Source organism: Prionailurus bengalensis, chromosome A1, assembly GCF_016509475.1.
Source record: "Prionailurus bengalensis isolate Pbe53 chromosome A1, Fcat_Pben_1.1_paternal_pri, whole genome shotgun sequence".
Taxonomy (NCBI): domain Eukaryota; kingdom Metazoa; phylum Chordata; class Mammalia; order Carnivora; family Felidae; genus Prionailurus; species Prionailurus bengalensis.
In genome coordinates this window covers 90,181,120-90,187,551 of record NC_057343.1, presented here as the reverse complement: position 1 = coordinate 90,187,551, position 6,432 = coordinate 90,181,120, and the positions used below count along the sequence as shown (strand labels likewise).

The following is a 6,432-nucleotide window of genomic DNA, read 5'->3' as shown; positions in this document are numbered from 1 at the left end:
AACAAACAAACAAAAAACAACCAACTTCAACCCTCCCCAAAAACTGACACAAGGGAAAAAAGAAAAGTCCATATAGTTCTACAATCTACTGAAGATACTACATTTATAATTATAAACATCCTCACAAAATTTCCAGATTCAAGTAGTTTCATTTAAAGAAGAAATAATATCTATCCTACCTGTATTCTTTCCCTCCCCTCTCCCTCCCTTTCCATTCTTTGGCATCTCAGTGGCCAGTGTTGAAGAAATATCCTTGTATGTACTCCTTACCTATGACTACTACGGAATAGCTTTCTAGGAGTGTGATGGTTGAGCACGTTATTTTCTATATTTTAAGTGTTAATTTCTATTTCCAGATTGCTTTCCATTTTACAATTGCACCTTCAATATGTGAGAGTACACTTGACTGCACACCACTGCATCACCACTTGCCATATGGGTCTTTATGCTTTTTCATTTTGTATCAGTTTGATAGGCTTAAGTAAGGTGATGTCTCATCATTTTATCCTAATTTCAACTTGCATTTCTCCACTAGTAGGAAAGTCCTTTTCAGATATGTGCTTGTTATTTTGTTGAGCTCCTCTGTGAACAGGATACCCAGATGCTTTGACTGCTTTTCTCTTTTGTTTTCAATTTGAAAGATCCGTATGCTGTATATTATTGATATTATCCACGTACCTGACATACACACATACCCATTTTCCCCAGTCTATCTTTTCTTCCCACGTTATCATATTTTTGCCTCTCATGCTTTTTATGAATTTAAAAATTTATTACATGGTTAATAAACGGCTTTTGTGTTTAAAATTTGGTTTGTTCTGGGGCCCCTGGGTGGCTCAGTCAGTTAAGTGACCGACTCTTGATTTTGGTTCAGGTCATGATCTCGCCATTGGTGGGTTCGAGTCCCGCATCCAGCTCTGTGCTGACAGTGTGGAGTCTGCGTGGGATTCTCTGTCTCCCTCTCTCCCTCTGCCCCTCCCCTGCTTGCACACACTCTCTCTCAAAAATAAATAAACATATAAAGAGTCCCAACAGGAAAAAGAGGGAGGCAGGAGAGTGAGGTCAGAGTCAGAGAAGGAGAAGTCACTGGATGACACTGGAAGCAGATGTTGGGGTGATGCAGGTGTTGGGCTTCAAAGGTGCAAGGAGCCAAGAGTGGAGGAATTCAGATAGCCTCTTGAAGCTGGAAAAGGAAACAGAATGGGTTTTCCTTTAGATCTTTCAGAAGGAACACAGCTCTGCTGACAACTGATTTTAGTTTTGTAAGACAAATCTAAGACTGCTGACCTCCAGACTGTGTGGTAACAAATTTGTGGGTTTTTTTTAAAGTTTATTTGAGAGAGACAGAGAGAACGTGAGTTGGGGAAGGGCAGAGAAAGGGAGAGAGAGAGAATCCCAAGCTGAGTCCGTGATGTCAGTGCGTAGAGCCTGACCTGGGGCTCAAACTCACAAACCATGAGATTATGACCTGAGCCAAATCAAGAGTCAGATGCTTACTTAATTATGGAGTTTGCAGAATCCTAAGATCTGCCATCTGCAAACTGGAGACCCAGGAAAGCTGGTGATGTAATTTAGTTGGACTCTCAAGGCCTGAGAACCAACGAAGCCAATGGTGCAGATTCCAGTCTAGGTCTGAAGGTCTGTGAACCGGGAGCCCTGAGGGCAGAAGATACATGCCTTAGCTCAGCAATATGGTAGAAAAGGGGTGAATTCCTCGTTCCTCTGCTGTTTGCTCCAGCAAGGCCCTGAAGGGATTGTATGATGCCCACCCACATGGGGGAGGGCAATCTACTTCACTGAGTCTGCTGATTCAAATGTAAATCTAATCCAGAAACACACATGTTCCCAGACACATTCAGAAACAATGTTTAATCTGGGCACCCCATGGCCAGGTGATTGACACATGAAATTAACCATCACCAGGGCTCTTCACTTTTTGGCAGTTGTTCTACAAAAACAGTTTATTTTTCTTCAGATTTTTTTCCCCATGGGTGTAGACAGGTGTCATTTATTTTCTGAAAACACATATATCATATATACAAAGATATAGGGTGTGGTGCATGCAGAGATGTCTACTACCTATCAAGGAGGACTTGTCACTCACCTGGGAGGAGTTTGTTTAGTGGACAGCCCCAGGCTATGGGTTTCAGCAGTTGGCTTCGGCTGCAGAGAGATGCCTCCTGAGGTCAGGCTCTTCCCTGGCAGCACCTTCCTGTGCCTGGGAGAGGTATGGGTATAAAGATCTGGTCACCTGGTGTTGACCCAGCTAACTCTGATGGATCCTGCTTGTTCTGGAGTCCCTGTCAGCTGGCTGAGGTTTTGTTAGCCCTGCATTATGGTTTGACTTTTCCCTCTACCCAAACCCACTTTTCCTTGCTTGCTTTCATAGACGTTTATCCCTAGTTGCTTCCCTTCCTACCCATGGTCTCTCCATCATCTGCTCTGAAGGACCTCGCTTGTTACAAACTGTATGTATTCTTTTAAACCCTGTTTCCAGTTAATTTAGCCATTTCAATGTTTGTAGCCGTTTCAATGACAAAATACTCACAGCACCATTTTAAATAATTGCATAGTGGTCCATTATATGGATCTTATTTAATGCGTTTAAACAATTGCATGTTTTTCTTAATTTTGCTATGATACCCAATGATTCTGTGTAATCCTTTACTACCCCCTTTCCTGCTTGTCATAAATTTAAGGATTAATCCCTAAAAAAGGAATAGCTAGATCAAAGTGGTTGCACTTCTAAGCTTTTTGATTCCTTGTTCCAAAAGGTTCCCAGGAAGAGCATCTCATTTTTAATCTCCCATCTGGCAATTTATGATGGGTGTTATCTATTTTTATAACACTTCCCAGTCTGGTAGGAGAAACAATGTTCCATTGTTCTAATTTGTTCCTACACTACTCATAAACCCAGCTGTTTCTGTGATTCTCCAATTACGAGTTTCACCATTTTGTGAGGTTTTCTCATTATCTTCGAAGTAACCAAACATTAACCACAAGGGGGCGCTGTTCCTCTGTCAATGTCCTGCGGTTGTACACTCTCCAGCTGCCTTTCTGAGCCAGGACTGAAAAGTTCCAAGCAGGGTTTACAGAGAATAAGTAAACAGCATTAATACCCACAGGTGGAGACTCTGGTTTCTTAAGTCGTTTTTTCAACCCTGGTCAGTTACATCTCTGGTCAGTTACATCTCAGGCGGGGACCCGGAGCCTGCAAAGGGGACATGTCCGCGCCTTCTGCTCACGGTCCCTAGAGTACCTAGGGCAAGTCTCAGTAAAGAACCCCAGTACCTCACCCGCCAGCTCTGGGGGGCGCCCCCAGGGGTCGTGTGCAGGGCAGCGCTCCAGGAGCTCTGTCTACAGGGCCTCAAGTGTGCCCAGTCAAGGGTGCAGATGAGGCTCTGTTATCAGGAGGTTATAAGGGGCAACCAAAGGGTTAGGGGTCTGCACTCGGACCTCTTCAGTATGGGAAGAGGGCAGCAGGATCTGAGTGGAGCGATCACGCCCCCACCCCCCCTTTCCCGCAGCTGCCCGACCTCAGCTCCGCTCTGCTGTGCACTGGTCCTGGAAGAAATGAAGTCTCCCTGGGGTCCTGCCTGGGTCTGAGTCCGAGGCCGCCAGGTGCGCTAGCTGGGAAGGGCCGGGTGGGGGGTGCCAGCGAGCTCTGAGATGGGCAGCATGGCGGAGATCATGGGGGGCATCAAATAGCTGGGGTTCTGCTAATGCTGGACGCAATACGGTTGGAACCACAGATGGTCTGACTTGCCTGCCCTCGTTCCAGGCTCCAGACTCCTCCCATTCTCGCCTCTGTCCCCAGGCTCTCTTCCCTACACATTCTACTTCACCCCATTCTGCAGTGTTGGGTCTCCTCTCAGAGGGCCTGGGCTCAGGCCCCGCTTCGTTCCCTGACCGGTGGATTATCAGAGTGGATAACTGTCTGGCTGAGAGACCGCAGGGACTAGAGGCCATTCTGAGTCAACTCCGGGTGGGTTATCCCTTTAGGGGCTGTCTTTGTCCAGTACCAATAACCCTGCCTCCAGGCTAAGAGGCGGCAAAGGGCCTATTGCGAGATAGGCACGACAGGAAGTTATTTCAGGGAAGCTGGCCCTCAGAGGCCCTTATGGCCATTATCCGGGTTTCCCCGAGAGAAGGCAGACCTGGGGTACTTGCATGGATCACCCTCCCAAGCACTAAAGAGAGGACCAGTCTCCAGCTTCGGAATTGGGGAGGGTGGCGGAGGGCACCAGCATAGTCCACTTCGCAGGGAGAGTGAGTCCCCGCTCCCAGAAGCTGGGTTGAGTGGCACCAACAGTGGGTCCTTCGAAAAAACACTTCGCGCGCCAAGAGAGTGGGCTCTTCGTCCTGGGTCTACCTTGTAATGGCTGACCTCGACGATGCAGCTTTACCTTTTCCAACCTCAGTTTCCGGAAGTAACGTGGCAGCCCATGGGGCTAATAGGGAGGTTCAAGACCCACCCCGAGGTAATCCGGAACAAACTTAACCAAGCCCGTCGCCTTGTTGGAGAAGGCGCCTGCGCAGGCGCGCTGGACACGTCCGCCCAAAGCCTGGCAGATGGAAGCTACCGCAAGGGCCCCTGGGGAGTGTAGTCTGTGCCGAGAAGGGGTAAGAAGAGGCGGAGCTTCACTGAGAGCCTACCCCGGCCGTGTTTAGAAAAAACAGCGGATGAGCCACCAGTGGCTGTGGTTCAGGAGGCGTGGCTTTGTCTTTTCCGCGGCGCCGGCGGCAATCCCTGTGCTCAAAGGATTCTGGGTACTGTGGTCCTGGTCCCTTGGAAAGCAGGGCTTTGATGGGTGTTGGCCCACCCAGCCTTTGGCCGTGTGGCGGGAGTGAGTCTGGGGGAAGGGGAAGATAGTTGGGAGTGGCTAGGGTTAGGTCTCTGGCAAGGCTTAGGGTTGCTTTCCCAAATTGTTCTTTTTATTTGTGGGTGTGGGTGGGTAAACAACTCGCAGCTGGAGGAATGAATTTGAGGAGTGAATTAGAGGAATGAATAAGGGGTGATGTGAGGCTCGGCGGTGAATCCTAGGGTTGCAGGGCACGTCTCCGGCCCCGGCAGGGGCCCCAGGATTGCGGAGCCACGCTCTTCTTTTGAGGCCGAGTGGCGTGCAGGACCATTCTAGGCCACTGTAGTGGTGGCAGTGGTGGCACGTCTCTAGTTCTCTCTTCACGTGGTATTTGGGGCTTAAGTTGGAAGACCTTAGGGGTTTTGTGGTGTTGACATAGTCTTGGTTTGGGAGCAAACATCCCCTGGTGGTGGTTAGGGGCGCTGTGACTCCTGTGGGAGGGGAGGTGCGTGAAACCTGGGCGGTGTGGTGGTGGTGGAGCTCTAACCTGACTGATGTCAAGGTGTTTGGCAGAAGCTGGCTGGGCCCGTCGCACTGGGAAAGGGGTGCTGTTTGGTTATGGAGATTTTGGGATTGGAACAAAGGGGATTTTGGAGAGTGGAACAAAGTTTGGCTTAGAGGAAACTGCTGAATATTCCCAGGTGCGAATGGGTTGGGGTGGGAGTAGGTCCCTTTACACGTGTGTTTTTGGGTGATCAGGGCAACTTCTCTTTCTCCAGGCTTGCTGTCCCATGGTTTGTTGCTGGTGGGGGATATTGGCATGGTTCAAACGTCTTTGGGTTTGGCTGGAAACCTGGATGACCAGTTGGTTTGCCTGGTTCTGCTTTAGACAGTGGCTCTTAATTAACTGGCCACTCCCAGGGTTAGGACTGTGAGGTTGGTGGTGGCTGGGTGGGGGAGGTAGGGTGGTGGCCCCTGGGTCCAGGCCTCTTTGTCACAGCCCCTGGTGGCTGTTAGATGGCACCTGATTTACAAATACAGGCATCACTGGTGGACTTCAGGCATTGGAACCTTTATTTTTAACCTTATATTATGGAAAACATTCAAACATTCACTTTAGTAGAGAAAATAATAGAAGGTCTCCTTATGACTCTATCTCCCAGACCCTACACTTATCAACTCATGCATGGCCAACCTTGTATCCAAACCCCCAACCTTACTTAAGGACTGGCTCACAGGTTGACAGGTTAAGTGCATGGCCTTTTACAGAGCTCAGCCACTTTTTAGCTAAACTAATTTGAGCAAGATACGTGACTTTAACTGTGCTTGGTTTCTTTATCTGTAAAGAGTGGATGGTAAATAGGACTGTTCAGAGGCCTGAATGAGGCAAGCCACGTACAGTGACCAAACAGTCTTTGGTATATAGTAAGTATTCAGAGTGTTAACTTTTTTTTTTAACTTTTTTAATGTTTTATTTATTTTTGAGAGAGAGAGAGAGAGAGAGACAGGAAGAGAGAGAGAGAGAGACAGAGTGTGAGTGGGGGAGGGGCAGAGAGAGAGGGAGACACAGAATCTGAAGACACAGAATCTGAAGACACAGAATCTGAGCTGTCAGCACAGAGTCTGATGT

The 6,432-nt window shown here is 48.4% G+C and overlaps 1 long non-coding RNA gene across 1 annotated transcript; it reads right to left on the bottom strand.

Moving 5' to 3' along the window:
- Nucleotides 1-4,525, bottom strand: LOC122485832. The gene is made up of 4 exons (XR_006297964.1): nucleotides 3,537-4,525; nucleotides 2,105-2,218; nucleotides 1,498-1,656; nucleotides 1-1,183 (listed from the first exon to the last, which is right to left on the bottom strand). It is a non-coding gene; the product is annotated as an uncharacterized LOC122485832 (long non-coding RNA).
- Nucleotides 4,526-6,432: the final 1,907 nt, after the last annotated feature.